The sequence below is a fragment of the Vigna umbellata genome, unplaced genomic scaffold (assembly GCF_029865625.1).
Source record: "Vigna umbellata cultivar VRB3 unplaced genomic scaffold, Vumbellata_1.0 scaffold_749, whole genome shotgun sequence".
In the NCBI taxonomy this organism is placed as follows: domain Eukaryota; kingdom Viridiplantae; phylum Streptophyta; class Magnoliopsida; order Fabales; family Fabaceae; genus Vigna; species Vigna umbellata.
In genome coordinates this window covers 16,656-26,642 of record NW_028274515.1, presented here as the reverse complement: position 1 = coordinate 26,642, position 9,987 = coordinate 16,656, and the positions used below count along the sequence as shown (strand labels likewise).

General features: G+C 41.9%; 1 long non-coding RNA gene across 1 annotated transcript; it reads left to right on the top strand.

The window, feature by feature from the left end:
* Positions 1–6,597: 6,597 nt before the first annotated feature.
* LOC148190572 (uncharacterized) lies at positions 6,598–7,297 on the top strand. Its single transcript, XR_015783172.1, has 4 exons — positions 6,598–6,636; positions 6,740–6,786; positions 6,867–6,962; positions 7,051–7,297. It is a non-coding gene; the product is annotated as an uncharacterized LOC148190572 (long non-coding RNA).
* The last annotated feature ends 2,690 nt before the right edge of the window (positions 7,298–9,987 follow it).

Here is a 9,987-nt window from a genome sequence, read left to right as displayed (position 1 = left end):
AAACGGACGTTTATCATATTACAGACGTCGGCCCACCCAAGGACGGACGTTTAAACCCACCCGCGAATATCATTTTTAAATCATCAAAGACGTCACATTAGTGACGAACCTGACGTCTATACTCTTATAGACGTCCGTCCACAAGCTCGCCGGACGTCTAAGAGTATAATATCGTGCTCCCGCGAACCAGTGACCAGTTAACGTTTGGAAACGCACTGTTCATCGTCTTCCTCCGCAAAACGCTGCTGCGCCATTGATTTCCAGGTGAGTTTTCTCGTTTTTGGACCGTTTAAATTCATTTTCAATCCGATTACATTGCTCTGTGATGAAATACCTTTGATTTGAACCGATTAAAAATCGTTTTCGGTCCGTTTTTTTGTAGACTCTTGCGTGTTCTTGGAGGCTTCTTTGACTGTTTTTGGACTGCGTTTTAGGCCGTTCACTCCTCCGTTTTCATCATTTTCATTTCGAATCTACTTTCCAGGTTAGCTTGTTGGTTGAAATTTTTTTGTATGCATGTAATTGAGTTTTGTGAATGCACGTTTTTTACTGTAAAATGTGACTGCGTAATTGGCTTTTGAATATATCTGTATTAGTTGTGTATTATATAAGTATCAAATCATTGAGTGACACTTAGTTCCCGTTTGAAATTTAAGACAAACGATTAATCTTTTAATCGTTTGTGTTAAATTTTGAATTGTCCGATTGGACAGTTTGAGAAAATTAATTTCCATAATTTGCAATTCCATGTCATTTGGAGTTTAAGGATAAGATTGATAAAATTTCGGTTCAGTACTTGTGTTGTTCTCCGGATGCATATTTGATTGTGGTCATCGTTGACTACTCTCATTTCGTGTATTTCGGAGACCAATGCGAAATGCTGCCGAAATCTTATCAATTTTATGATGTAGACTTCAATGCACGTGGCTGATATAATTATGAAAATTAGTTTTTTTGAATGGGTAGGGCCTAACCTTGTGAGAGTTAAAACACTTGAACTAATGATTTTACGAACATAGTATGGATCGAAGCTGGATGAAGGAACGTCGCATCAGTGAAGAGTATGAGAAGGGTGTTTCGAAGTTCTTGCAATACGTTGAACAAAATGCTAAGTCCGTCAACGGGAAATATTTTTGTCCTTGTGTGCGTTGTCTTAATCAAATACGGCAAGACTTAGGCAATGTGCGTGACCATCTATTCATGTACGGCATAATGAGGACTTATACCGTTTGGACTTGGCATGGAGAACTACTGGAGCAGCAAACCACGTCACGAGGAACGGATTATGTGGAAGAATGGATGAGTGACCATTTAGAGGACATGATACGTGATGTCGGTGAAGAAAATTTTGTAAGGGCTAATTTGTATGATTCTCTTATTAATGATTCAGAGCAACCGTTGTTCCCAGGATGCTCGAACTTTACACGTCTGTCTTCAACTTTAAAATTATTTAGTTTAAAAGCAAGGAATGGATGGACCGATAAAAGTTTCACCGAGTTGTTGAAGGAGATGCTTCCAGAAAATAATACTCTACCTATTCGTAATTACGAGGCCAAAAAAATTTTATGTCCAATGGGTCTTGAATATCGAAAGATACATGCTTGTCCTAATGATTGTGTTTTGTACACAAAGGAGTTTGCTTCGTTAAAGTATTGTCCAACATGTGGTTTATCCCGTTTTAAAAAGAAATCTGACAGAGTCACTGGTGATGAAGGTAATGATGGTGCACCTGCTAAGGTGATGTGGTATTTGCCTATAATACCTAGGTTCAAACGTATGTTCTCTGTTAAAGAAGATGCAAAGAACCTTAAATGGCACTCTGACGAAAGAAAGTGCGATAATCTTCTTCGACACCCTGCTGATTCTCCACAATGGAAAAAGATTGATGACAAATTTCCTGAATTTGGTGCAGATCCAAGAAACTTAAGGCTTGCACTTGCAACTGATGGTATGAATCCTTATGGAAACTTAAGTAGCAAACACAGTTCGTGGCCAGTTATGTTGATGATTTACAATCTTTCTCCTTCGTTGTGCATGAAGAGAAAATATGTGATGTTGTCCATGATGATATCGGGTCCTAGACAACCTGGAAATGACATTGATGTTTACTTAGCACCTTTAATTGATGATTTGAAATTGTTGTGGGAAGAAGGCATCGACGTGTTTGACTCACATGTTCAGGAACAGTTTCGTTTGCGTGCAATGTTGTTTTGCACTATAAATGATTTCCCAGCATATGGAAACTTGAGCGGTTATAGTGTTAAAGGTCATTTTGCATGTCCCATATGTGAAGAAAACACTAGTTACCTTCAGTTGAAGCATGGTCAGAAGACAGTATATACAAGACATCGAAAATTTCTTCCTCGTAATCATCCTTATCGTAGATTGAAAAAAGCATTTAATGGAAGTGCTGAGGATGAGGTTGTGTGCAGACCCCGGAATGGTGAAGAGGTGTACAACGAAGTGAAAAACATTGACATTGTGTTTGGAAAACATCATAAAAGTACCTATGCAAAGAACATCTGGAAGAAACGATCGATATTTTTTAAGCTTCCATATTGGTGTGAACTTGATGTTAGACATTGTATTGATGTGATGCACGTTGAAAAAAATGTTTGTGACAGTGTTATCGGAACTTTATTAAACGTCAAAGGGAAGACCAAAGACGGAATAAAAGCAAGACAAGATTTGGCTGACATGGGAATCCGATCTGAGTTACATCCACAGATAATAGGAAGACGCACCTATCTGCCCCCAGCCTGTCACACACTTTCCAAAAAGAAAAACAAAGTTTTTGTAACTGTTTAAGAAGTGTGAAGGTTCCGCAAGGTTATTCTTCAAACATTAGTAACCTTGTGTCTATGCAAGACTTAAAGCTAGTTGGTTTAAAGTCTCACGATTGTCATGTATTGATGCAACAGTTGTTACCAGTTGTTATTCGAGGTATATTACCTCCTTCTGTTAGGGGTATTCTGACACGTCTGAGTTTTTTCTTTAATGCCATTTGCAAGAAAGTTGTTGACCCTCGAGTTTAGATGAATTGGAAAATGAGGGAATAAGACTACTATGTCAATTGGAGATGTATTTTCCACCTTCCTTTTTTGACATCATGGTACATTTGATTGTTCATCTAGTCAGAGAAATTCGAATATGTGGGCCGGTCTTCTTAAGGTGGATGTACCCAGTTGAAAGATACATGAAGATCTTAAAGGGATATGTCAAGAATCAGTATAGACCAGAAGCTTCAATCATAGAGCGATACGTTGCAGAAGAAGCCATTGAATTTTGTTCAAGTTATATGCCATCTTGTGAACCCGTCGGTCTTCCGAAGAGCAAAAATGAAGGAAAATGTGAAGGTAAGGGTGTTCGAGGTGTGAGAATTCAAAGTGTTAGCAGAAAAGAAATTGACCAAGCTCATTTGTACGTCTTAAACAACACTGTTGATGTGATTCCTTACATTTCTGACCACGTTAATGAAATAAAGGCAGCAAACCCAAAAATGAGTGAAAAATGGCATCTTAATGAACATGTGAAAACCTTCTTGGGATGGTTTAAGAAAAAGATGTATGCGACTCCACATGTTTCTGAAACTTTATTGAGGTTATCTCGTGGGCCGAACACAGAGGTCATTACATATGGTGGGTACTATATAAACAATATTTCGTTTCAGACAAAGGTAGAAGATGACAAAAGCAGAGTTCAAAATAGTGGCGTCACACTACAAGCTGAGGCTGTGCACTTTGCTAGTTCTAAAGACAAAAATCCAATCACAGCATCCATCAGTTATTTTGGAATAATACAAGAAATATGGGAAGTTGATTACGTTACTTTTAGAGTACCAGTTTTCAAGTGTAAATGGGTTGATATAAATTCTGGTGTCATGATGGATGACCTTGGTTTCACATTGGTAGACTTGAACAAGATGAATTACACTGATGAACCATTTATCATGGCTAGTCAAGCAAGACAAATATTCTACGTAAGTGATCCATCGAATAACAAATGGTCAGTGGTTTTAGAAGGTAGAAACATGCATGGACATGAGGATGACGATTCTCTTGATATACTTGAGACAACATCTGTTGCATGTAGACCCACTGAAGACCCAGTTGATGACGTTGCCGATGTAATGCAGGCAATTCGTAGTGATCACAACGAAGGCATTTGGGAAAAAACAATTAATTAATAGGTTAATATTTTCACTTTTATTGACTTTATATGTATGTTCATCATAATTGAATTATTACTAACGTTGTAATTTTTTAGGTATGTCGGCCTCAGACTCAGGATCGGGAAAGAGCAGACGTGGACGAGGCGTCACCCGAGTGGCAGATGTGACATCCGGACGCGTGGATGGTCAGAGGAGGCATGTTGACATTGACCCCAGATCAGGTCATCCATCAGGGCCAAATGCTGATAGGTTTAGGAGTTATCTGGGCAAGTTAGCAAAAAGTCATGTCTCTATCCTTCATGCATGTTGGGATGACGTCCCAGAGGTCGACAAGAACCTCTTATGGCAAGATGTTCAGGTATGTTTATACTTCATGCAATTTGTGATATACTTATCTGTTATGTTTTCTTTTGGTAACAAGTTTTTGGTTTTAAACAGCAACATTTTGATATTCCAAACACAATGCAAATCAGAAAGAAAGTGTTATCGCATATAGCGATAAGATGGAGGGATTTCAAGACAAGGCTGACACGACTATATGTCTTTGGAGATAGACAACATGAAAATCCATCTCAGCATTATACCTTCACAGAGGAGGATTGGATGCAGTTTCGTGCATCTAGAGAGTCTGAGGAATGGAAGGTATGTTTCTTAAGATCGCCTTTCATTGAGTTTTTATGATTTACACTTACTTATATACATGGTTTCACAGGATAAAAGGTTAGCCGCCCAAGAAAGACAAAGTTAAACGACGCACCCCACTTGTTATCACGAGGTGGATATGCAAAATTGGAGAAGAAACTGAGAAAGTCTAGAGCCGATGCCTTGGGACTTGAGTCGCCGACCTAGCACCTGCACCTGCTAGGTACGAGCTGTGGAAGGCTGCTCGGACTAAATCTGATGGGAACATGACATCTTCCTCAGCTGCCTTGATCTCACAGAGAATTGTAAGTTCAAATTATAAGCAGTTATTTGATTGTGTATCTATCACAGCATGTCTTCTAAGTAACTTGGTTTTTTTATGTGCAGGATGAGTTGGTTGAGCAGCAGACTCAGGGCACATTTGCTGGCCAAGGTAGGGACGACATTCTGACAACGGCCATTGGAAGGCCCGAGCACCCAGGACGTGTACGTGGAGTTCCTGGGGCGATTGGTCTTCGTGACTATTTTGGCCCTACACAGAAAACCCCCCAATCAATGAGTCAGGAGACACTGAGGCAGATGGATCTTCAATGGGAGGAAAGACTCAACCAAAGCATGAGATCAATGGAGCAACGATTCATGGAGCAGCTACAAGAACAAAAACAAATACAAAGAGCGCTTGAAGAAAAGCTGCATTCCATGACGCAAGGCGACATGGGGGTCGATGAAACTCCCACACCACCTCGTGTCAGCACTAAAGGATCATGCTCTGCTGTAGACCCCACTCAGTATAGCGGTCAATATGAGCTGTTGGTTGATGGGGATCCCCCACGCATTGTGGCTGTCGGACGAGTGCTTGAGGGAGGGGAGACCATTCATGGTGTTGCCATATTACCCCAGCACGTGCGTGTGACCATTGACGAGGTTCGGGATCCCCAGGCTCAGGTGCCTGTACCCACTCCAGAAATTAACTTTGTGGGGGAGGCCATAGGATCATTTATTGCATGGCCTAGAGCATTGATCATGTCCCACATCGCTACTCCACAGGTATAATGTCTTTTAAAATAGTATTTCTATGTTTATTCTTCATATAATTGTTGACAAAGCTTTGACGTAAATTCTTATCTTCAGTTCACACGTCCTCAGAAGCAGCCAATTCATGATACAGTCATACATGAAGATGATGAGATGGCTGAAGCGGAGGATGATCCTCTATCAAAGTTAGTGACAAAATTACCCAGATTAAAGAAAGCATCATTAGAAGTCTACTGGGATTTGAGGGTATTTGGTCTTCCCCCACATGTGCCAGTTTATATCACATTTTCTGATGCATTGGAGGTGATTGGGGGAGACAGGATGTTGAATATTTCCATCATTCAGCTGTGGTGCATGTAAGTTACTCAATTTGGTCTTTCATATTACTTTTATTTACATTGTTATATAGTTTCTAACAACTTAACTTTGTTGTTTTAGGTACATGGACACAATCGTTGTAGACCAAGGTCGGTCTTCCATGTACGGATTTGTTGAACCTCAGACCATTCAACCGTCTGGTAACACACTTCAAAACAGACAAGATTATTTGCAAACATGGATGGATGAGTCAAAAAGAGACGTATACCTTGTGCCATACATTGACGGGTAGGTGTTGTTATATGTGGTCAGTTTATTATTATAGTTTCGTTAATTAGTTGAATAACTATTTGTCCTTCGTGATAGGTCGCACTGGCAGCTGATGGTAATCCTTCCCAAACAATGTAAAATTATATTTTTTGTTCGTTGCACAGGAGGATGAAAACTGAGTTGAGAACCATGCTTCAAGGGTAAGTGTTTCTCCAAAAATGACTTTGAATTTGATGTTCACCTTCAACTTTTATGATAAAATAGTCATATTAATTATACTTTGTGTTTTCAATCTGTACAGAGTTATTGGTAAATCTCGTGGTCAACTGGTTCAAGTTTTGTATCCAAAGGTTGTAAGTCATTTAACGTTTCCTTTTCATTTATGTTATTGAATGATCTAAATTCTTAACTATTTAGTTTGTTATTTTAGTGTAACCACCAGGTAGATTCATGGGAATGTGGCTTCTATGTGATGTGTTGGATTAAGACCATCATTCGAGCAGTCATTACAGATGACTGGAATGAGGTAATGATGTATACCTTCAATACATTACAAATCATATTCATCTACAACTATATATGAAACAATAATGAATCTTTGTTGAATTTTGCAGCGCTTCAAGACTACATCGCCTATTACAGAAGACACAATTAAACAGATAAGGCAGGAGTGGACCGCTTATCTTCTGCAAAGATGGAGTTAGGAATAGTTATATTTCTTGTTGAACATTGTTTAGTTTTTTAGTTTAAGTTTTATGTTGATAGTTTGGTAGTGGATTGAACTCCACATTAAGTAGAACTTTGTTTATATAAAACGCATTTTTATATTATTGCAAAATTGTTCTGGGACATTTTTCTGCTTTTCAGGTGTGGTTTTATTGAAAAAATAAACTAATTTTTAAAAAAAAAACGCCCAGTAGACGTCCGTTAGTGCACAGTCGGACGTCTACAGACGTCTGTCAGTGCACACACGGACGTCCACCCCCCAGCTCCTACCTAAAACATTTCAGCAAGGTAGACGTCAGGGGGAGGAGGCGGACGTATATATAGACGTCCGTCCAGACACAACGGACGTTTATATAGGCGTCCGTCCAGACACAACGGACGTTCATGTAAACGTCCCTCCTGACACAACGGACGTTCATGTCGACGTCCGTCATGACACAACGGACGTTCATGTAGACGTCCGTGCTGACACAACGGACGTTTTACAGAGACGTCCGTCCTGCCACAACGGACGTTCATGTAGACGTCCGTGCTGACACAACGGACGTTTACAGAGACGTCCGTCCTGCCACAACGGACGTCTGAGCGACGTCACCCACATAAACGTCGGGCGTACGCCGGACGTCAAAAGGCCAAAATATCGGACGTTAAAACCCCTTTGCACTAGTGGAAGTTGACGAAGTTGAAGATGTGGAGGAAGTGGAGGAAGTGGACGAAGTGGAAGCAAGTGGACAAAGTTGACGAAGTGGACGAAGTGGACGAAGTGGAGGAAGTTGACGTAGTTGACGAGGTGACGAAGTGGAGGAGGTGGAGGAAGTGGACGAACTTGAGGAAGTTGACGAAATGGAGGAAGTGGACGAAGTTGACGAAATGGAGGAAGTGGACGAAGTTGACGAAGTGGAAGAAGTGGAGGAAGTGGAGGAAGTGCACGAAGTGGACGAAGTGGAACAAGTTGACGAAGTGGACGAAGTGACGAAGTGGACGAAGTGGAGGAACTGGACGAAGTGGATGAAGTGGACAAAGTGGACAAAGAGGAGGAAGTGGAGGAGGAAGAGGAGGAAGTGGACGAACTTGACGAAGTGGACGAAATGGACGAAGTTGACGAAATGGAGGAAGTGGACGAAGTTGACGAAGTGGAAGAATTGCAGGAAGTGAATGAAGTGGAGGAAGTGGAGGAAGTGGAGGAATTGCACGAAGTTAATGAAGTGGACGAAGTGGAAGAAGTGGACGAAGAGGACAAAGTGGACGAAGTGGAGGAAGTTGACAAAGTGGAGGAAGTGGACAAAGTGGAGGAAGTGGAGGTTGTGGAGGAAGTGGAGGAAGAGGACGAACTTAGACGAAGTGGACGAAGTGGATGAAGTGTAGGAAGTGGACGTAGTGGAGGAAGTGGACGGAAGTGGACGAAATCGGAGGATGTGGACAAAGTTGACGAAGTGGAGGAAGTGAATGAAGTGGAGGAAGTGGACGAAATGGAGGAAGTGGAGGAAGTGGACGAAATGGAGGAAGTGGACGAAGTTGACGAAGTGGAGGAAGTGGACGAACTTGGTGAAGTGGACGAAATGGACGAAGTGGACGAAATTGACGAAGTGGACGAAGTGAACGAAGTGGAGAATGTGGACGAAGTGGAGGAAGTGGAAAGACTGGACGAACTTGACAAAGTAGGCGAAAATGAACGAAATGGACGAAGTGGACGAAGTTGACGAAGTGGAGGAAGTGGAGGAAGTGGAGGAAGTGGAGGAAGTGGAGGAAATGCAGGAAGTGGACGAAGTGGACGAAGTGGACGAACTTGACGAAGTCGACGAAGTGGACGTAGTGGACGAAGTTGACGACGTGGAGGAAGTTAACGAAGGGGAAGAAGTGGACCAAGAGGACGAAGTGGACGAAGTTGACAAAGTGGAGGAAGTGGAGGAAGTAGATGAAGTGGACGAAGTGGACGAAGTGGACGAAGTGGACAAAGTGGACGAAGTGGACAAAGTTGACGAAGTGGAAGAAGTGGAAGAAGTGGATGAAGTGGATGAAGTGGAGGAAGTGGAGGAAATCGACGATGTTGAGGAAGTGGAGAAAGTGGACGAAATGGAGGATGTGGACTGAAGTGGAGGAAATGGAGGAAGTTGACGAAAAGGAGGAAGTGGAGGAAGTGAAGCAAGTGGAAGAAGTGGAGGAATTGGACGAAGTGGACGAAGTGGAGGAAGTGGAGGAAGTTGACGAAGTGGAGGAAGTGGAGGAAGTAGAGGAAGTGGAAGAAGTGGAAGAAGTGGACGAAGTGGAGGAAGTGGAGGAAGTGGACGAAGTAGACGAAGTTGACGACGTGGATGAAGTCGAGGAAGTGGAGGAAGTGGACAAAGTGGTGGAAGTGGACAAAGTTGACGAAGTGGAAGAAGTGGATGAAGTGAATGATGTGGAGGAATTAGAGGAAATGGACGATGTTGAGGAAGTGGAGCAAGTGGACGAAATGGAGGAAGTGGAGGAAGTGGAGGAAGTAGAACAACTTGACGAAGTGGATGAAATGGACGAAATGGACGAAGTGGAAGAAGTGGATGAAGTGAATGAATTGGAGGAATTAGAGGAAATGGACGATGTTGAGGAAGTGGAGCAAGTGGAAAAAATGGAGGAAGTGGAGGAAGTAGAAGAACTTGACGAAGTGGATGAAATGGACGAAGTAGACGAAGTTAACGAAGTGAAGGAAGTGGAGAATGTGGAGGAAGTGGAGGAAGTGGAAGAACTGGACGAAGTGGAGGAAGTTGACGAAGTTGACGACGTGCAGGAAGTGGAGGAAGTGGAGGAAGTGGGCGAAGTGGAGGAAGTGGACGAAGTTGACGAAGTAG